Source organism: Capra hircus, chromosome 1, assembly GCF_001704415.2.
Source record: "Capra hircus breed San Clemente chromosome 1, ASM170441v1, whole genome shotgun sequence".
NCBI classification, from domain to species: domain Eukaryota; kingdom Metazoa; phylum Chordata; class Mammalia; order Artiodactyla; family Bovidae; genus Capra; species Capra hircus.
Window position 1 is genome coordinate 85,895,498 of NC_030808.1, and position 23,395 is coordinate 85,918,892.

At 39.0% G+C, this 23,395-nt stretch overlaps 1 pseudogene across 1 annotated transcript; it reads right to left on the bottom strand.

Moving 5' to 3' along the window:
• Nucleotides 21,182-22,538, bottom strand: LOC108636856 (annotated as a pseudogene). Its single transcript, XR_001918616.1, has one exon. The product of XR_001918616.1 is annotated as a galactosylgalactosylxylosylprotein 3-beta-glucuronosyltransferase 3 pseudogene (transcript).

Sequence of the window (23,395 nt, forward strand, 5' to 3'; positions counted from 1 at the left end):
CTGTAAAATGGAGGCAATAATAATACCTATCAGTTCAGTTCAGTTGTTCAGTCGTGGCCAACTCTTTGCGACCCCATGGGCTTCATGCCAAGCTTCCCTGTCCATCACCAACTCTTGGAGCTTACTCACACTCATGTCCACCGAGTTGGTGACGCCATTCAACCATCTCATCCTCTGCCATCCCTTTCTTCTCCTGCCTTCAATCTATCCCAGCATCAGAGTCTTTTCAAATGAGTCAGCTCTTCGCATCAGGTGGCCAAAGTATTGGAGTTTCAGTTTCAACATCAGTCTTTCCAATGAATATTCAGGACTGATTTCCTTTAGGAGTGACTGGTTGGATCTCCTTGCTGTCCAAGGGACTCTCAAGAGTTCTCCAACACCACAGTTCAAAAGCATCTATACTTTAGCACTCAGCTTTCTTTATAGTCCAACTCTCACATCTATACATAACTGGGTGGATGGAAAAACCATAGCTTGTTGGAAAAGTCATGTCTCTGCTTTTTAATATGCTGTCTATGTTGATCATAGTTTTTCCTCCAAGGAGCAAGTGTCTTTTAATTTCATGGCTGCAGTCACCATCTATAGATTATTCAAGCAATATATGTTAAATGATTCATCAGAGTTTCTGACACTGTATGCAAGAACAAAAGAAATGTTGGTAGAGCAGAAAAATAATTGGTAGAACAGGTTAGAGAAAATTAACAAAAATCTAAAGCTAAAAAACACCATCAAGCAACTGGATTTAATTAACATTCATGGTAAATTCCACCCAACAACAGCAGAGTATACATTTTCCTTAAGTGCACCAAGAGCATTGACTAAGATAGACAATATCCTGAGTTATAATTGAAATCATACAAGGTGTATTCTTTGAATACAATGGAATTAAAATAAACCTGGTAATCTTGAGTTTTAACTAGTATTGATAGAATTTAGTAGACAAGAGCTTGGATTCTGGTTTCAAATAGAAGCAGATTTGAATTCTAGCTCTATCTCTTACATATTTTGGAACCTTAGACAATTGATTTTACCTTATTGCTTTATTTTCTAATTTATAGACTGGGCTTAATAAGTATATCTACCTTATCATACTGTCAAGATTAAAGTGATAATGCATTTTTATAAAGTGCATAAGACACTTTCATCACCTGCATGCCTTCAATACGCCTTAGTTACTATGTAGAGGAAGGAGCAAATGCTAGAGGCAAGACTATTGATAACAAAAGGTGGCAGCAGCTGTTTGATTTTAAAATAACAAAAAGTGTAATGGAATTCCTTGCTGTTGATCCAGCATAACTTATTTTAACATTTTACTTCACTGTCACCCATATGTCATTGTGGAAACATCTTTATTGTGGGTGATACTGGGACTGAGTCACATAGCCTAGCACTGGTGGACTGTATTTCCTTGGATTGATTCACATGTCCCTCCTCTTGATTACCTCCCTCTTGACTAGTTAATTTTGTTGTTGAAAATGGGAATCAGGATTGGGAGAGGTGGTTCATTCATTTAATAAATTATTATTCATCACCTACTTTGTAATGAGCACTATGTTAAATAGTAGGCAAGAATCACCAGAAGTTATGGTCTAAAGGGAAAGCAAATATAACATATTACAATTAAATAAGCAATTATGGTAAAAGGCATCGAGTGCTTTGGCTATTGAAATGTAGTTGTTTTTTTCTTTAAGATTCAGTCTTTATTTTTTTTTCTAATTGAAGTATAGTTAATGCGTACTGTGTAGAAATATATTTTAATAGACAAAGAACAATTTGAGTTCAGCTCCCCTTTGCATTACTTTTTTCATTATCCACCCTGGTAAGTGTTAAAGGTAGAAAGTAGTATATCAAAACAGTTGTCTGGGCTGGCGGAGAACTGGCAGGGTAGGGAAGGGAAACACCCTTCAGATGTGTCCTAGTACATTCATAATGGTGTCATAGACCCAAAGAAGATTAGAACACACTGTTATAAATTCACCACCCAGATCATCTTTCAAATTCAGAGATGCCAAAAGATTTCAGGATTCCAAAATTAGGATCTCCTAGGTTTCTCCAAGAGAGTATGCTTACCAGCATTGAGTATTTGTTAAAAGCTGACCTGAGGAAAAGACTCAACTTGTGAAAAGTAAAAACAAACCAAATAAAAATATACATATATAATATATATATTAAAGAAAAAGCTTTCATATAGCTAAAGACTTGGTGGCTCAGACAGTAAAGAATCCACTTGCAATGTGAGAGACCTGGGTTTGATCCCTAGGTTGAGAAGATCCCCTGGAGGAAGGCATGGCAACCCACTCCAGTATTCTCACCTGAAGAATCCTCATGAACATAGGAGCCTGGTGGGCTACAGTTCATGGGGTTGCAAAGAGTTGGACATTACTAAGCATGCACATAGCTAAAGACTCCAATGTCTCACTGCATTGCACTGTCATTTCCAATAATGTACAGGGGGCAGGTGTCTAATGAAGTCATAACAGACAGAGATAGAATTCAACAGATGAAATATGGGTTAAATCAGATCTCATATTCAGCATGTTTAACATTGGTTTCTTAGATTAGGTAAGGCATAAGAAGCTAGAATGGAAAAGATATTCCAATGACTGAAATAACTGGTTTTTGGATACACTAGGAAGAAGAGTAACTCTAGTTTGCATCCTTGGACAAAAGATTGCAAAAAGACCAAGGAGTTAAAATTAGCATTAACATTATTATTGGCTATTTTGTTAGGCTTAGCATCCTGCTGTAGAATTCTACAATCAAAAGAATTAAGGAGCTTGAATCAGTTCACAAAAACTTTCTACTAGCAGGACAAATTTATGATAGAGCTCCAAAGGGGACTTCCCTGGTTAAGAATCCATTTGCCAATGCAAGAGACGTGGGTTTGGTCCCTGATCCAGGAAGATTCCACACCACAGGGCAACTAGGCCTGTGCACCACGACTACTGAAGCCTGTGCAGCCAAGAGGCTGTACTCTGCAACAAGAGAAGCCACTGCAATGAGAAACCCGTGCACAGCAACTAGACAGTAGTCCCTGCTCAATGCAACTAGACAAAGTCCACATACAACAACAAAGACCCAGTGCAGTCAAAAATATAATAGTAATAATAACAATGTCCAAACCTATTAATGAGATATCACAACTTTCCTGGGTTGGCAATGACTCATGGATTGCACATGATTGAATAACAAAGAGCATACTGCTCATAACATTGTGATCTATAAAGTTATTGATCTTTTGTAAGTTCATAAAAATTAAAAATTTCCAATAGGAAAATGTAAGGACATAATACCTGACCTTATGAAAATTCCCCTAATATCAGTGTAGAACTTTGTAAAGTATGCACAGGTGCATTCATTCACTTGTAAGAACACTAGTAAGAGAAGTTATCATTTCTTTTGTTTTGTAAATAATCAATCAGAAGCTCAGAGAAGGTAAGTGATTTACTAAATCTTATACTATTGGCAGAATGGGAATGTCCCTTTTTTGGATTGTTCAGGTTCTTTGGTATAAGAGATAATTTGCATATCACATAATGTCCATGAAAATATTGTTTGAAAATGCAAATTTTTATTAAAACTTTCAGAGATACTACTGTTACATAAATACTAAGTAAATTTATGTTGAGTGTAGGTCATACCTTGAGATCTTATTCTCAACTTGGTGAATTTAAATGTGGTTTAATTATTAATTGTCATCAATAAATGGCATTTTCAGTTCAGTTCAGTCGCTCAGTCATGTCCAACTCTTTGCGACCCCATGAATCATAGCACGCCAGGCCTCCTTGTCCATCACCAACTCCCGGAGTTCACTCAGACTCACGTCCATCGAGTCTGTGATGCCATCCAGACATCTCATCCTCTGTCATCCCCTTCTCCTCCTGTCCCCAATCCCTCCCAGCATCAGAGTCTTTTCCAATGAGTCAACTCTTCGCATGAGGTGGCCAAAGTACTGGAGTTTCAGCTTTAGCATCATTCCTTCCAAAGAAATCCCAGGGCTGATCTCCTTCAGAATGGACTGGTTGGATCTCCTTGCAGCCCAAGGGACTCTCAAGAATCTTCTCCAACACCACAGTTCAAAAGCATCAATTCTTTGGTGCTCAGCTGTCTTCACAGTCCAACTCTCACATCCATACATGACCACAGGAAAAACCATAGCCTTGACTAGATGGACCTTTGTTGGCAAAGTAATGTCTCTGCTTTTGAATATGCTATCTAGGTTGCTCATAACTTTTCTTCCAAGGAGTAAAGCGTCTTTTAATTTCATGGCTGCAGTCACCATCTCTGGTGATTTTGGAGCCCCCCGAAATAAAGTCTGACACTGTTTCCTCTGTTTCCCCATCTATTTGCTGTGATGTGATGGGACCAAATGCCATCCATGTGAATGTTGAGCTTTAAGCCAACTTTTTCACTCTCCACTTTCACTTTCATCAAGAGGCTTTTTAGTTCCTCTTCACTTTCTGCCATAAGGGTGGTGTCATCTGCATATCTGAGGTTATTGATATTTCTCCCGGCAATCTTGATTCCAGCTTGTGCTTCTTCCAGCCCAGTGTTTCTCATTCATGATGTACTCTGCACATAAGTTGAATAAGCAGGGTAACAATATACAGCCTTGAAGTACTCCTTTTCCTATTTGGAACCAGTCTGTTGTTCCATGTCCAGTTCTAACTGTTGCTTCCTGACCTGCATATAGGTTTCTCAAGAGGCAGGTCAGGTGGTCTGGTATTCCCATCTCTTTCAGAATTTTCCAGTTTACTGTGATCCACACAGTCAAAGGCTTTGGCATAGTCAATAAAGCAGAAATAGATGTTTTTCTGGAACTCTCTTGCTTTTTCAGTGATCCAGCGAATGTTGGCAATTTGATCTCTGGTTCCTCTGCCTTTTCTAAAACCAGCTTGAGCATCTGGAAGTTCACAGTTCACATATTGCTGAAGCCTGGCTTGGAGAATTTTGAGCATTACTTTATTAGCGTGTGAGATGAGTACAATTGTGCGGTAGTTTGAGCATTCTCTGGCATTGCCTTTCTTTGGGATTGGAATGAAAACTGACCTTTTCCAGTCCTGTGGCCACTGCTGAGTTTTCCAAACTTGCTGGCATATTGAGTGCAACACTTTCACAGCATCTTTTAAGCTCTTATTTTTTACTTTCAAAAATAATATGAGCTTTATATAGAACAATTAAAAAAGACGGATAAAATAGAGGAAAGTATCCAATTGCCTAATTCATAGGCAGAGAAATCATTGATAAATTTTAGTGTATACTTTTCTAGTGTTTCATATAACTGTGTGTGTGTGTGTGCATGTGTGTATATATATATGATATTTATATTATGTAATTCACATATTTACTAAAATATATAAAGACACACACATCTATAGATATATATGCATGTTTAAAATATATGTATATTTTATTTTATACACTCTTATACCCCGATAGCATATTCAAAAGCGGAGGCATTACTTTGCCAACAAAGGTCTGTCTAGTCAAGGCTATGGTTTTTCCTGTGGTCATGTGTGGATGTGAGAGTTGGACTGTGAAGAAAGCTGAGCACTGAAGAATTGATGCTTTTGCACTGTGGTGTTGGAGAAGATTCTTGAGAGTCCCTTGGACTGCAAGGAGATCCAACCAGTCCATTCTAAAGGAGATTGGTCCTGGGTGTTCTTTGGAAGGAATGATGCTAAAGCTGAAACTCCAGTACTTTGGCCACCTTATGTGAAGAGTTGACTCATTGGAAAAGACTCTGATGCTGGGAGGGATTGGGGGCAGGAGGAGAAGGGGACGACAGAGGATGAAATGTCTGGATGGCATCACTGACTCGATGGATGTGAGTGTGAGTGAACTCTGGGAGTTGGTGATGGACAGGGAGGCCTGGTGTGCTGCAATTCATGGGGTCGCAAAGAGTCGGACACAACTGAGCGGCTGAACTGGACTGAACTGATACTTATATTTGTATATATGCACATATGAAATAAAGAAACCTTCATTCTCCTTTTACATTGATTTTTGAAGACTGGTTATGGATATCTTTCAATTCAATAAATATACTTCTACAACATCATTTTTTACCATCTTTTTCTTCTCTCTTGTTTTTTTTTGGCTTTGCTAGTCAGCATGTGAAATCTTATTTCCTCAACCAGAGATTAAATTTGTGCCTCCTGAAGTGGAAGCGCAGAATCTTAAGCACTAGACCAACAGGGAAGACCCAGAATATAATTTTTTGTGACAACATTGTTCAACATTTTAGACTATTATTATGTATAATATCATCATGCATATCTTTGTAGTTTTAACTTTGTCTAAATTCTCAATTATTTCCTTTAAAGTCAATTTCTAAGAGTGAATTTTGGTGCATATTGACAAATTGTCCTACAGGAAGTTGTACTTTCCACCAACAGTGTATAAAAATGCTTGTTTCTTCAGACACACTAACATGGGTTATTTTTAGTTCATTGGCATTTATTAAATTTCCTCTGTGTGCATAGGTCTATCCTCCTGGGGATTTTGTGTTCTAAGTGACTGATTCTGAGATACATTTTCATAGTGGAGTGACAGACAGATCTTGCAGCTGGGCTGCAAGGTTTAACAAGATAATCCAAGGCATGTGATAGAGTATCCACATGCAGTAAATGCTAAGTATATGGTGCATGTGTGCTCACTCGCTCAGTCATGTCTGACTCTCTGTGATCATGGACTGTAGCCCGCCAAGCTTCTTTGTTCATGGAATTTTCCAGGCAAGAATACTGGAGTGGGTTGCCATTTCCTACTCCAGGGCATCTTCCCAACCTGAGGATCAGACCACATATCTTATGTCTCCTGCATTGGCAGACAGATTCTTTACCACTGTGCCACCTGAGAAGCCCAACAAGTCAATGGCAGCTACTTATTATTGTTGTTATCTTAGCTGGGAATCTTCTACTTGATCTCCATCGGAAAAGTCTTATTCTTTTGGCACCCAAATGGAGTATAATCTCTCTGATGCTCTTCTTGATTTCCCCAAAGATAATTTAGATCCTTCTCTTTGCATTCAACTCACTTCGTATATTCTTCTGTATCACTGTGTCCTACCACATAATTATTCTTTTATCTCTTGGACTCTCTCAGTACTTCGTGAATGCCTGGTAATAAGGTCTGTGTCTATTGCTTCCCACAGCACTGAGCACAGGCCTTGACATATGGTAGCAATGCAATAAATGTTTGTTTCATGAAAGAATAGATAAAAAACAAAAAAACAAATATTTTGCTCTTCAAATGGATGATGCATGACCTTCTCACAAGTGTTTTATCATAGAATTTAAGATGTGGAAGATAACAGGTAAGGAATATTTTCCAAGTTTCTTGGAAGTTGTCAATAGAATTAAGAAAATGTGAAACAGGTATGGGAGAAACTATGGTTGAGGGTGTCATTGGGAGTTTCATAATACCTGTGGTATGTGGATCTGAGTTACTGAGAGCTCCTTCTTTCCTGCCTGTTTAGTCAGAGTATGTCATCAAAGAAAAAAACTTGCTAAGTTCTCTGAAGGAAGGAAAGCTAGCAGATTCTCATGGAGGGATCTACCCAACTACATTCCTCTTCCCTAATCCACATGGATGGACCATTTTCAGCCCTTACTGACCATAATTGATTGAGCTTGAGTGGACACCTGACTGAAAATTTATTCACGTATAAAAGTCAGAATCTATCCCTTGGGAATTTGGACCCAGGGCACTAGCGCTAATTAATTGCTGCTAGACTTGAGAGAACACATAGGGACGCTGAAGGTGACTGTCTTTGGCTCTGTTTATGGACAACAGAATAAACCCTTCTGCAGGGTGAGACAAATGATGTAGATGTGCACAAAGAAACAGAAATATGCAATTGAATAGCATGAAAGAGGAAGAGAAGGAAAAAGAAAAAGAGAGAGAGCTGTCTCCACTTTTCAGTTCTGGCTCTGGTCCTGTGTGAGGCTCGGCTGGTCCCTGTGCTCTAAGTCCCGGGAGATACCGCCCTTAGATTAATTTAGAATATTTTCCATTTTTACTTGTTATTGGAGTGGGTATTTGTTACTTCTAATCCAAGGAATTTTCAAGGCAGTATAGTTGGTGGTTTTACATGTACAGTAGTGATTTGAAAAATACTATCTTATCCTAATAGTGCCAGGAGTCAGTCCCAAAAGATACATCAAAACGTGTCATGATGGGAAGGTGTCATGTCACTATTCCATGGATGGTTCCTGCTAATGGATGTGTAGCCTTAAAGTCACCTGAGCCATCAGCTCAAACTGAGTCTCAAAAAGACTTTCTGTGATTCCCATGGGTTTTGGAGTAAACCCTGGCTTCACTGTAACCCTAATGCAGCCTGAGGAATCTCAGAATTTTGGGGCCAGCATTGCATCTTAGCACATTGGAAGAGACAAGGCTTAGGATCTTTTGGATTGAAAGCAGACTGATGACAAAAGGGGGAAAACTACAAGGTAATCTAAAAACTTCTTGGGAAAAATTTAAGAATGTACCTATAGGGTGACTTATTCAAACTCTGAGAGTGAAAGGGGCACTATTAATAGTTATACGAAAACAACAGTCATAATGTGGAACTGTCTTCAGCAAATACACCAGTATTGTCACCATATCTCTGAGTAATTTGTAGTAATCTCCATATATATTTAATTAACAAAGGTCATAAGAAGAGGTATTCATTTTTATTTGGAAAGAAAATTTCAAAGAATTTGGACTCATTTGTTCTTGTTTTTAAAAACAAATCTTTATTTATTGTAGACAAAAATGCTAAAATGTACACATGCAGAAAGAAGGCAATGAATAAAACTGTCACTCTTCTTAAGGCTTCCCTGGTGGCTCAGATGGTGAAGATGCAGGAGACCCGGGTTCAACCCCTGGGTCAGGAAGATCCCCTGGAGAAGGAAATGGCAACCCACTCCAGTATTCTTGCCTGGAGAATTCCATGGAAGGAGGAGCCTGTTGGGCTACAGTCCATGGGGTCGCAAAGAGCCAGACACGACTGAGCAACTTTCACTCAGTCACTCACTCACTCATTTCTTAAGGATAATATTTTAGCATCTATTAACTTCAGCATCTATTAATATTTTAGCATCTTTCTAGGTTTTTCTATTAGGTCTACTATGTATTTACATAAAAATTAGATCATATTGTACACATTATTGTATAAATTGCTTTTTAAAAATTGCTTTTTAATGTCCTTCCATGTCAACATCATTTTTAATGGTTACTTTCTAATTTGTTTATGATTACCATAATTCATTTAACAACCCATATTCTTGGCCATTTAGGCTGTCTCCAGTTTTACAAACTGTGCTTTAAAAAGCTGCCTATTTTCCTGCAATATTTTTTTTCTTATGGAATAAATGTGGAGGGAGTGGAGGTGGTTTATACAAAGTTTCATCCCCTCAAAGATCTCTCAGGTTAGAAAACAGTGGTGGACTGTATAAATAAACCTATTAAAACATTTTAACTAGTCACCAAATCAAATGTCTGTGTCTGTTTGTTTCTTCTCTTTCCTGGAAGACAAAGGGAAGCATTTGGAAATAGGATCTGTACACCCCCTTGTGTAATCTGGCTGAAACATGCTGCCAGTATTCCTCGCCCCCTGCCCCCACCCCCCTCATCTTCCTAAGGCTGAGGTGAAAGCAAGCTTTGCAAAGACTTGCAATCCAAATCAAAACACACACAAAAGACAGTGTGATTTGTCTTTATATACTTGGGGATTTTCCTTGCCGTGAAGTGATTCTGGCTTCTGAGTATATCATTAGATACCATACTCTTTTTCTGGTAGCCTACCTTTGGTCCTGTGCCATTTTATATAATTAAAAAAATTTTGACAGTAACATATCTGTAGAAAATACAGAAACTGTTGAAAAATTATTGTGTTACCATCACTTGGAGATAACAATTATTAACATTTGACGTATTTTCTCCTAAAAGTTTTCTCAATATATTAGGTATATAAATTATATAGTGGATACTGTAATAAGGGCTTTATAGCATTGTAAAGCATTATAGTGTTATAAAGGTTTTCTTCTTGCTTTTTAAAAACTTTACATTAAATCATTATTATGTGTGCGTGTGTTTAGTTGCTCATTTGTGTCCAACTCTTTGCGACCCCATGGGCTGTAGTTGGCCAGGCTCCTCTGTCCATGGGATTCTCCAGGCAAGAATACTGGAGTAGGTTGCCATGCCCTCCTCCAGGAGATCTTCCTGATCCAGGGATGGAACCCGGGCCTCCCACATTGCAGGTTGATTCTTTACCATATGAGCCACCAGGGAAGCCCAAGAATACTGGAGTAGGTAGCCTATCCCTTCTCCAGGAGATCTTTGAATTAAACTGGAGTCTCCTGTATTGCAGGCGAATTCGTTACCAGTTGAGTTACCAGGGAAGCCCAAATTGTTATTATAGGAAAGTCAATTTCCGTATCGATCACGTTCAGTGCTGAATCTTTCTTTCTTTCTTTTTTTTTTCAGTGCTGAATTTTCTAACAGAATGCCTGGAAAGTTAGTAAAGTCTTGATAAATATTTATTTGATTATTGAAATCTTAGTATATGCTACAATTAACCATCCCTCTTTTGTACATCATTTCCAGTTTGTTCACTATTCTAAATCACATAATGATGAACTTCTTTGTGCATAATCTTTATCTACATTGTGAATTTTTTCCTCATGTAGATATTTTAAATGCTGTGATCAGATCAAAACAAATTTAAAAAATAAAGTTTCTGGTTATATAATGCTATACTACTTTCCAGTTCACGCAAACACAAGCAGGACCTATAAGTGAATGACCAACTAAAACCTCCACTATAGAGCTTTGACACAACCAATGTTGTCTCTTCATTGATCTAGTTAAAAGATGACTTAACAATGGTAATCTAAAGAATCAGATTAATTAATTCCAATCTATCAAGCCAATAATTCTAGAACAAAAAGAAATATTACTTTCATAGAGCTTTAATTTGATGAGGTCCTTCTGACTCATGCTAACAGGTCCACTGCTCATCCAAAAGACACTTTTATGTAAATTACAAACAAATGACCCTTCTCCAAGATACTTTAGAAAACCAACCTAACCAATACATAAACCTATGAGTATAGAGCAATAAATTGCAGCTTCTAGAGCCATGTGACACATAACCTGGACAATTATATTTCCCACCCCCTTGGGTATCCTCTGCTCAATCCAGCCTTGAATTGTGTGAGAGTATAGTGTCAACCAATATAACGTGTTCTTGAAATCCCTTTTTGAAAATTATTACAACTTTCATCTTTCTTTTAATCTCCTGGCTTATTTTCAGGTCTTTTTTTTTTTTAAGATAATGTTTCTGGTATTTCTGCATTCTCACCTACAAACTGTTCTGGGATCATAAATTCTTTTAGCTTAGAGAGAGTGATGGCAAATGTCATTTTTTAACTAAATTAATCCTTTTAAAATACTTGTAAAGTGTTATATATATATATAAACCAGTTTCACGTAGGGATGTTTATTTGAAATGACTTTAAAAACTTAAATTTATTAAAGAAATAACAAAATTTTATTTCTCTATTTAGCCAGAGAATTTCTGTCTATTGTCTGTCTGACTATCTGGCCCTTTATTGGATGAAATTTCCTTAATTTAAGAAGTATACTTAATATTTGACCTTGATATTTTAGCTTCTAAATATAAACTTGTGCACATAAGCAGTGAGTCTTCACAGATATATTGTTATTATAATAAAACTTCTCTACAAATATTTGATCAGTGGCCTAAGTTGAATAATTGCAAAGACATCTGTACCTTGACTTAATTATTTGAAATACTGTTGATGTATATCTATATTGGAAAAAAATTGAAAGGGCATATTTTATTTCAAATAACATTTTGAGACTATTTTTTATCTAGTAGTCAGAGAACAAATTTCATTGAAAATAGTTTTTCTCCTCTAGCTTGTTCTGTTGCTGCCATCTAGAGTAAAAGTGAAGCAAAGGAAGGCGATCTCAACCAGGCAATGCAGAGAATCCAGATTCATTTGGGAAAGGAATAGTGAGGGACTTTTTCAGAGCACATCCTAGAACAAGTGGTACTTCCCTTTGTACTTTTGAATCTAGCAACACATCCACAACCTGTTTCAGGCCCACCTGTGAAGAAATAATGTTCGTCCTGTGTATCTTCCACCTTCCACCCTTTTCTCTTACTTGATAGTGTGTCCCCAGGATGCCTAGGCCTGAAGATACTTTCTTTTCCTTCTCATCAAAATATGCTTCTTTGGACAGGATCTGATTAACATATTCATACACAGGTGTAAAGGGGTACATAAACTGGTTGTGTGACTTGACACCTCTCTGCATCTATGTAGGGACAATTTGAGTTAAAATGCATTCAGATCCCAGTTGGCAATGACATGATAAACTCTTGAGGACCTATCCAGTTTCATTCCTTTGCACCTGGTTTTCAGGAAGACTTTGCCCATAACTTGACCAATGATGACATCATGTGAGACCTCAGTATTACTACACAAAGGACCTGCTGCATGGGGCCTCTCTGATGACTCTGTGGCGTGCTTCCATTGCATCTAGAACTTCCCTAAAAGTGCACCTACTCACTCTATAATGATTGTTTTATTGTCTCTTTATTCCATGGGGTTGTAAGCTTTCTTAGGGCAGGAACAATTGTAGGCCTTAAATAAATGAGGATGAATAAATGGTATTATCTTTCACAGTTTATATGCACTTCTCCTTATTTTTGAAAGAGTTTAATGTGGAATATTAATGGCATTAAAATTCAGGCAAATGGAGCAGTCTACAGAAAAGAGTAATGTTCAAACTGCCACATAGTTATAGATGTGACGTTAGATGACATGTTTGAATAAGCGATAATGGATTTCTGAGTGAAGGCATGCCATCAGCATTGAAGCTGTGATAGCTTTCTCAGCATGGAACAGTTACGTATATGATTCGTTAGATGCTAACTATCAAAATAATCACTCTATGTAGTGCAAATAATAGAAAACAGACAACAACAGTGAGAACAAGGAAGTTACAAAGGCCAAATCTACACCTTAAAAAAGTCACCATTGGGAACTCCCTCATGGTCCAGTAATTAGGACTGGGCACTTTCATTGCCAGGGCCAGTGGAGTTTGATCCCTGGTCAGGGAAATAAGATCCTACGAGCCACGTGGCTGGACCGAAAAACAAACAAAAAAAAGAGGCACCATTTACAGGCATGGCTACAGATTAATAAGTGACAATGAAGTTTGTGTGGCAAGAATTTCTATACTTACTAATCATATATATACATGGTTCTAATAACTAGCACTAACATAATCTTTGATTATGAGAGACTATCAAAAGAAGTCTAATTGATCGAAGTTCAACAATAGCTAAAAGATCTTAACATTATCAGCCCTCTTTAGGGACTAGTAGTGGCTCAGTTTTAAATAGTGTACTATCGTAGTGTAACTCTTCTGTTCCCCTCCCTCCCTCCTTTCTTTCTTCTCCTTCCCTCCCTTCTTTCTTTTTCATTCTTCCAAGTAGCTGTGGGTATTTGTGTACATTATTATTTCTCTATAAGATTATTCCATTCCTATACTACTACTCATCTTCTAAAAACCCAAAACGTTCTGGCTACAATCTATACCCATTGCCTCTACTTTCTTATCTCCCATTCTCTTCTTAAAAAAATTTTTTTTAAATAAAAAATTCTATATTTTATTTTCTCCCATTCTTTTCTGTACCTATCCAATGCATATTTTTGATCTCACCATTTCATTTTGTGCTCCACCATTATTTTTAAAGATGACCAATTATGTGTATCTTTCCAACATCTATTGTCTATTTTCTGTTCTTATCTTATTTGACCACTCATCAGTATTTGAAACTGTTGATCAGTCTTATCTTTTTTGAGTAAGGTTTCTTTTCTAGTCTCCTGCTATAGCACACTTACTTGGTTTGTCTGTTCACTTAGTGGACAGTCCTTCTCTACCAGAATTCCAAAGGCTTCGATTGTCTTTATAGTGTTTGCTGTTACACAAAATAGTGCAATGAACAACCTTGAATAGATGTCATTTTACACATTCAGGAGCATATCTCTAGGATACATTCTTAGAATCAAAGAAGATGTGCATGTAATTTTGACAGTGATATGAAACTGCCTGCATAGTGACTATACCAGTTTGCATCCCCCCAGCCATGTCTGAGAGCAACTTTTCCCCATAGCATCTTCAACGTGTTATTTTTTTTTTTTAATTGTTACCAAACAAATAGGTGAAATATTGTATCTCGATATAGTTTTATTTTGTTTCGTCTCATATTTGTGGGGTTGTTTTTGGCTGTGCCACAGGGCACACAGGTTCCTACTTCCCCTGACCAGGGATCCAACCCATCAGGGATCCAGCTGGTGCCTCCTGCAGTGGAAGCAAGGAATCCTATCCACTGGACTGTCAGGGAGTCCCTTGTATCTCATTATAGTTTTAATTTGCATTTCCTTTATAATGAGAGGATGAGCATCTTTTTAAATATTTGAGTCACTTGTATTTATTTTTCTATAAACTGTTGACATCTTTTGCCAGTTTTCTATTGTGTTTTTGTCCTTTCTTACTGATTTATAGAAACATATATAGAATATAAGAGAAGGCAATGGCACCCCACTCCAATACTCTTGCCTGGAAAATTCCATGGGCGGAGGAGCCTGGTAGGCTGCAGTCCATGGGGTCGCTAAGGGTGGTATACGGCTGAGTGACTTCACTTTCACTTTTCACTTTCATGCATTGGAGAAGGAAATGGCAACCCATTCCAGTTTTCTTGCCTGGAGAATCCGAGAGACGGGGAAGCCTGGCGGGCTGCCGTCTCTGGGGTCACACAGAGTCGGACACGACTGTAGTGACTTAGCAGCATATAAAATATATGTTTTGGAATTTATCCCTTTCCGTTGATATGAGTTAAGAACAATTTTTCCAGTTTGTCATTTCGTATTTAATTTTCTTGTGCTTTTTTTCTCCTCCATGAATAAATTTTAAAATTTTCACATAGTCAAACATTAATTTTTCTTTGATAGTTTCTTGATTTTGTAAAATTTAATAGGCCTTCTTCACTCTGCAAATAAAATATTTCCTATGGTTTCTCAGTTCTTCATGGTTTCATTTTTTATGTTTAAATCTCAATCATCAATTTGGGGGATTGGGAGCAATTGGTTTAGGAGGGAAATAAATTTTAATTTATTCCTCACATCTTACTCTAAGATAGATTTGAGATAAATTAAATATTTAAGTATGAAAAATGAAACTGTGAAGAACTGCAAGAAACCATAGCTACTTTTATCACATGCTAGTTTCCTTTAAGCTCTTTGGTCTATTCTGGACTTCCTTTCTGTTCTATTGAGCTACCTGTCTAGTCATATGTAAGTGCAATCGTTTTGTTATGTTTATACTAAATATCTCATAGGACCAGTCATTGTGCTTTTTTTTTTTTTCCCCAAAAAATTCCCTCCAATTCTTGCTTCCTTATTTTTTCAATAAATTGTAGCTTATTCAGTTAAAAAGAATTTTTGTCCCTCCTTTACTAGAATTACAATTTATTTAAAGTTTAGTTTGGGGTTTAGTGCTCATAGAGGAGAACATGTTATGCCAATATATTTATTCACACTTCTTGGTAATTTCCTCAATGATATTTTATTTTAATTTATTTATTTATTTGTTTAATTTATCCACAATGGTATTTTAAAATTTCCCCATATAGATTTTGCATATTTCTTATTATGTTTTCCTAGTATTGTATCTATCTTAGTTGGTATTTGTGACCTGTCTTTTTTTTTGGGGGGGGGGTTCTCTTTTTTCTTAGAATATATACATGAAACACTCTCTTAATTAACACTTCATTAAGAAATCTGGACAGTTTTTAAACCAAAGATATAAAGTACTTTCACATACCAATCTGCTGACAAATATTTTTACATTAATTTTTTAAATTTTTTTTATCAAAGAATAATTGCTTTACAGAATTTTGTTGTTTTCTATCAAACCTCAACATGAATCAGCCATAGGTATACATATATCCCCTCCCTTTTGAACCTCCCTCCCATCTCCCTCCCCATCCCACCCCTCTAGGTGGATATAGAGCCCCTGTTTGAGTTTCTTGAGACAAACAGTAAATTCCCATTGGCTATCTATTTTACATATGGTAATTAAGTTTTCATGTTACTCTCTCCATGCATCTCACCTCTCCTCCCCACTCCCCATGATCATAAGTCTATTCTCTATGTCTGTTTCTCCATTGCTGCCCTGTAAATAAATTCTTCAGTACCATTTTTCTAGATTCCATATATATGTGTTAGAATATGATATTTATCTTTCTCTTTTTGACTTATTTCACTCTGTGTAATAGGCTCTAGGTTCATCCACCTCATCAGAACTGACTCAAATGCATTCCTTTTTATGGCTGAGTAATATTTCTTTGTGTATATGTATCACAACTTCTTTATCCATTCATCTGTCAATGGACATCTAGGTTGCTTCTATGTTCTAGCTATTGTAAATAGTGCTGCAGTGAATAATGGGATACATGTGTCTTCTTCAATTTTGATTTCCTCAGGGTATATGCCTAGGAGTGGGATTGCTGGGTCATATGGTGGTTTTATTCCTACTCTTTAAGGAACCTCCATACCATCTTCCATAGTGCCTGTATCAATCTACATTCCCACCAACAGTGCAGGAGTGTTCTCTTTTCTCCACACCCTCTCTAGCATTTATTGTTTGTAGACTTTTTGATGATGGCCATTCTGACCAGTGTGAGGTGATGTCTCATTGTAGTTTTGATTTGCATTTCTCTAATAATGAGTGATGTTGAGCATCTTTTCATTGTTAGCCATCTGTATGTCTTCTTTGAAGAAATGTCTGTTTAGGTCTTTTTCCTACTTTTTGATTGGCTTATTTTCTGGCATTGAGTTGTATGAACTGCTTGTATATTTTGGAAATTACTCCTTTGTCAGTTGTTTCATTTGCTATTATTTTCTCCCATTCCAAGGTGTGTCTTTTCACCTTGCTTATAGTTTCCTTTGTTGTGCAAAAGCTTTTAAGTTTAATCAGGTCCCACTTGTTTACTTTTGTTTTTATTTCTGTTACTGTAGGAGGTGGGTCATAGAGGATCTTGCTTTGATTTATGTCACTGAATGTTCTGCCTATGTTTTCCTCTAAGAATTTCATGGTTTCTGGTCTTACATTTAGGCCTTTAATCCATTTTGAATTTATCTTTGTGTATGGTGTTAGGAAGTGTTCTAATTTCATTCTTTTACATGTAGCTGTCTAGTTTTCCCAGCACCATTTATTGAAGAGGCTGTCTTTGCCCCCATTGTATATTCTTGCCTCCTGTGTCAAAAATAAGGTGCCAAAAGACAAAAATGGTCTGGACCTAACAGAAGCAGAAGATATTAAGAAGAAGTGGCAAGAATACACGGAAGAACTGTACAAAAAAGATCTTCACGACCCATTAATCATGGTGATGTTATCACTAATCTAGAGCCAGACATCTTGGAATGTGAAGTCAAGTGGGCCTTAGAAAGCATCACTACGAACAAAGCTAGTGGAGGTGATGGAATTCCAGTGGAGCTGTTTCAAATCCTGAAAGATGATGCTATGAAAGTGCTGCACTCAATATGCCAGCAAGTTTGGAAAACTCAGCAGTGGCCACAGGACTGGAAAAGGTCAGTTTTCATTCCAATCCCAAAGAAAGGCAATGCCAAAGAATGCTCAGACTACCGCACAATTGCATTCATCTCACATGCTAGTAAAGTAATGCTCAAAATTCTCCAAGCCAGACTTCAGCAATACATGAACTGTGAACTCCCTGATGTTCAAGCTGGTTTTAGAAAAGGCAGAGGAACCAGAGATCAAATTGCCAACATTCTCTGGATCATGGAAAAAGCAACAGAGTTCTAGAAAAACATCTATTTCTGCTTTATTGACTATGCCAAAGCCTTTGACTGTGTGGATCACAATAAACTGGAAAATTCTGAAAGAGATGGGAATACCAGACCACCTGACCTGCCTCTTGAGAAACCTATAGGCAGGTCAGGAAGCAACAGTTAGAACTGGACATGGAACAACAGACTGGTTCCAAATAGGAAAAGGAGTACATCAAGGCTGTATATTGTCACCCTGCTTATTTAACTTCTGTGCAGAGTACATCATGAGAAATGCTGGACTGGAAGAAGCACAAGCTGGAATCAAGATTGCCAGGAGAAATATCAATCATCTCAGATATGCACATGACATCACCCTTATGGCAGAAAGGGAAGAGGAACTAAAAAGCCTCTTGATGAAAGTGAAAGAGGAGAATGAAAAAGTTGGCTTAAAGTTCAACATTCAGAAAACAAAGATCATGGCACGTGGTCCCATCACTTCATGGGAAATAGATGGGGAAACAGTGGAAACAGTGTCAGACTTTATTTTGGGGGGCTCCAAAATCACTGCAGATGGTGACTGCAGCCATGAAATTAAAAGACGCTTGCTCCTTGGATGAAAAGTTATGACCAACCTAGATAGCATATTCAAAAGCAGAGACATTACTTTGCCGACTAAGGTCTGTCTAGTCAAGGTTATGGTTTTTCCTGTGGTCATGTATGGATGTGAGAGTTGGACTGTGAAGAAGGCTGAGCACCAAAGAATTGATGCTTTGGAACTGTGGTGTTGGAGAAGACTCTTGAGAGTCCCTTGGACTGCAAAGAGATCCAACCAATCCATTCTGAAGGAGATCAGCCCTGGGATTTCTTTGGAAGGAATGATGCTAAAGCTGAAGCTCCAGTACTTTGGACACCTCATGTGAAGAGTTGACTCATTGGAAAAGACTGTGAAGCTGGGAGGGATTGGGGGCAGTAGGAGAAGGGGACGACTCAGGATGAGATGTCTGGATGGCATCTTGGACTCGATGGACGTGAGTCTGAGTGAACTCCGGGAGATGGTGATGGACAGGGAGGCCTGGCATGCTGTGATTCATGGGGTCGCAAAGCGTCGGACACGGCTGAGCAATTGAACTGAACTGAACTGAACTGAGGTACATGGGTTTATTTTTTGGGCTTTCTATCTTGTTGCAGTTCAGTTCAGTTCAGTTGTTCAGTCATGGCTGACTCTTTGCAACCCCATGGCCTTCATTCCAGGCTTCCCTGTCCATCACCAACTCCTGGAGCTTACAAAAACATGTCCATTGAGTCCATGATGCCATCCAGCCATCTCATTCTCTGTTGTCCCCTTCTCCTCCTGCATTCAATCTTTCCCAGTATCAGGGTCTTTTCAAATGAGTCAATTCTTTGCATCAGATAGTCAAAGTATTGGAGCTTCAGCTTCAGCATCAGTCGTTCCAATGAACACTCAGGACTGATCTCCTTTAGGATGGACTGGTTGGATCTTCTTGCAGTCTAAGGGACTCTCAAGAGTCTTCTCCAACATAACAGTTCAAAAGCATCAATTCTTCAGCACTCAGCTTTCTATATAGTCCAACTCTCACATCCATACATGACTACTGGAAAAACTGTAGCTTTGACTGTATGGTGGACTTTGGTTGGCAAAGTGATGTCTCTGCTTTTTAATATATGATGTCTAAGTTGGTCATAGCTTTTCTCCCAAGGAGCAAGAGTCTTTTAATTTCATGGCTGGAGTCACCATCTGCAGTAATCTTGTTCCATTGGTCTATATTTCTGTTTCTGTGCCAGTGCCATACTGTCTAGATGACTGTAGCTTTGTAGTATAAACTGAAGTCAGGGAGATTGATTCCTCCAGCTCCATTCTTCTTTCTCAAGACTGTTTTGGCTATTCCGGGTCTTTTGTGTTTCCATATGAACTGTGAAATTTTTTGTTTTAATTCTGTGAAAAATGCCGTTGGTAATTTGATAGGGATTACACTGAATCTGTAGATTGTATTTGGTAGTATAGTCATTTTCACAATATTGATTCTCCCTACCTAGGAACATGGAATATCTCTCCATTTGTTTATGTCATCTTTGATTTCTTTCATCAATATTTTATAATTTTCTGTGCACAGTTTTTTCCTAGATATTTAAATCTTTTTGTAGCAATGGTGAATAGAATTGATTCTTTAATTTCTCTTTCTGATTTTTCATTGTTATTATATGGAAATGCAAATGATTTCTGTGTAATGATTTTGTATCCTGCAACTTTGCTATATTTACTGAGTAGCTCTAATAATTTTCTGATACTATCTTTAGGGTTTTCTATGTACAGTTTCATGTCATCTGCAGACAGTGAGTGCTTTACTTCTTTTCTGATTTGGATTCCTTTTATTTCTTTTTCTTTTCTGATTATGGTAGCTAGGACTTCCAGAACTATGTTGAATAATAGTGGTAAAAGTGGACATCCTTGTCTTGTTCCCGGGAGAATGCTTTAAGTTTTTCACCACTGAGAAAAATGTTTGCTGTAGGCTTATCATATATGGCCTTTACTATGTTGAGGTTGGTTCCTCCTATGCCCATTTTTTGAAGAGTTTTAATCATAAATGGGTGCTCAATTTTGTCAAGGCTTTTTCTGCATCTCTTATCACATGGTTTTTATTTTTCAATTTGTTAATATGGTGTATCACATTGATTGATTTGTGTGTATTGAAGAATCCTTGCATCCCTGGAATAAACCCAACTTGATCATGGTGTATGAGCTTTTTGATGTGTTTCTGAATTCTGTTTCCTAAAATTTTCTTGAGGATTTTTACACCTATGTTCATCAGTGATATTGGTCTGTAGCTTTCTGTTTTGTGTGTTATCTTTGTCTGGTTTTAGTATCAGGGTGATGGACTTCCCTTGTGGCTCAGACGGTAAAGCGTCTGCCTACAATGCAGAAGACCTGGGTTCGATCCCTGGGTCGGGAAGGTCCTCTGAAGAAGGAAATGGCAATCCACTGCAGTACTCTTGCCTGGAAAATCCCATGGATGGAGGAGCGTTGTAGGCTACAGTCCATGGGGTCACAAAAAGTCGGACATGACTGAACGACTTCACTTGGTGGTGGCCTCATAGAATGAGTTTGGAAAGGTTCCTTCCTCTGCAATTTTTTGAAAGAGTTTTAGAAGGATAGGCTTTAGCTCTTCTCTAAATGTTTGATAGGCTTCTCCTGTGAAGCCATCTGGTCCTGGGCTTTTGGTTTTTGGGAGGTTTTTTTTTTTTTAATCACAGCTTCAATTTCTTTTTTCTTTTTTTTTTTGCCAGGTTGAGTTTTTATTCTGGAGGTAGGAGGGGGTGGGGTCAGCATGCTCAGGTGGGGAGGGTCCAGCCCAGCTCCTCCAGCCCCCCTAGTGCATGCCCAGCCCCAATAAGTTACCTAGTGACTCAGCTGCCCTCCCTCCTGAGTCTGTCTGTTTTCTGCTCCACCCCAGACAGGGCCAGTCTGGCTCAATAGGAGGGCTGTTTGTCCCTAGCCTGTGGTCAGTGCCACATGGCAGGCCAGGGGAGGGGCTGAAGGGGTGGAGGGGCCGCTCCTGGCTCTGAGGGGTCAGGACTTGGAAAACCACATCCTGGGCGGGCCAGGGGCACAGTCCCACAGCTCTGTGCCTGGTGAGCTGGTGGGCAGGGTAAGGCCACCATCACACCTCGACAGCTGGGTCTGAGCCGCGGCCCCCCCGCTGCAGCTGCTCCTCCTGCTTCATCTTGGGCTTCTCCGTCCGTGTGTGCCACACCAGAACCCGAGTGCAGTTGGCAGCCCGTGGCTCCAGGTCCTTGGGATCTACAAGGTGGCTCAGGAGACTGCTCTCCAGATGGCCCCAAGGAGCGGTAGCATCAAACCGGGAATTGGGTTTAGCCAACAGCAAAGACAGGGCAACAGCAAATCCCGCCATATCCACTGGGAAGGGCCTGTTGGGCTCCCAGGCCGTGTGGAAACCAACAACCCTGCCATCCTGTATGCGAGGGCCCTCGAATTGAAGGCCGCCCACTAGTCCCACAGGCCACACTGAGACACCACAGGTCCAGCGCATCTCCTCAAAGAGTTTCCGGCTGTAGGTGTTGTCATTGTCAGCAAAGTACATGACTCCCCGGGTACCTGGTGGGGGTGGGTCCTTCTCTCCCCCAACAGCACCCCTCCTCTCCGGAGCCAGTCCAGGGCCCTGTTCCTTTGCTCTACACCTCGGGGCCAGAGCCGCTGGGCCTTGTGGGAAAGGACCGCCAGGTGTGTGAAGAGGAGGCCAGAGGCAGCCAGCAGCCCCGAGACCAATGGGGTGGGCCCCTCAGCATCCTCCACCAGCAGCCATTGCAGCCGGGGCACCAGGCTCAGGGTCTGGGACGGCTGCACCAGCTCCGCCTTCTGCACCAACCTGGCATAGGTGGGGGTAACAACATAGATAGTAGGCAGAGCCTCGGGTTCAGGGGGCTGGGCAGGGGCAGGGGGTGGGCGACGGAGATCGGCTTGCAGCTGGGAAATCCTCAGATCCTTCTGCCGAAGCTGCTCTGCTGCTGCCCGCAGGGGAGGGAGGCAGACACATGGCTGGCCGAGCTGCACCAGCGCCTAGAGTAGGCCAGCGATGACACCAGGAAGTAGGCGAGGAACACGTTCTTCAGCTTCAGCTTCATGGCCGCACCGGTGCCGCCGCCAGGGCAGGCGGGGTCCCCACAGCTTCAATTTCAGTGCTTGTAATTGAGTTGTTTATAATTTCTATTTCTTCCTGGTTCAGTCTTTGAAGATTGAACTTATCTAAGAATCTGTCCGTTTCTTCCAGGTTATCCATTTTATTGCCATATAGTTGTTCATAATAGTCTCTTATAATCCTTTGTATTTCTGGATTGTCTGTTGTAACCTCTCCTTTTTCATTTCTAAATTTGTTGATTTGATTCTTCTCTCTTTTTTTCTTGATGAGTTTGGCTACAGTTTGTCAATTTTGTTTATCTTCTCAAAGAACCAGCTTTTAGTTTTTTAAATCTTTACTATTATTTCTTTCACTTATTTCTGCTTGGATCTTCATGATTTCTTTCCTTCTATCAATTTTTTGTTGTTGTTGTTCTTTTCCCAAATGTAAAGCTAGGTTGCCTATTTGATGTTTTTCTTGTTTCTTGAGGTAGGATTGTACTACTATAAACTTCCCTCTTAGAACTGCTTTTGCTGCATCCCATAAATTTTGAGCTGTCGTGTTTTCATTGTCATTTGTTTCTAGAAAATTTTCAATTTCCCTTTTGATTTCTTCAGTAACCTGTTGGTTATTTAGAAACGTGTTGTTTAATCTCCATGCGTTTGTATTTCTTACAGTTTTTTTCTTGTAATTGATATCTAGTCTCACAGTGTTGTTGTCAGAGAAGACACTTGATACGATTTCAATTTTCTTAAATTTACTGAGATTTTCTTAAATTTTACTGACCCAAGATGTGGCCTTTCCTAGAGAATGTTCCATGTGCACTTGAGAAGAAGGTGTATTTTTCTGTATTTGGACGGAATG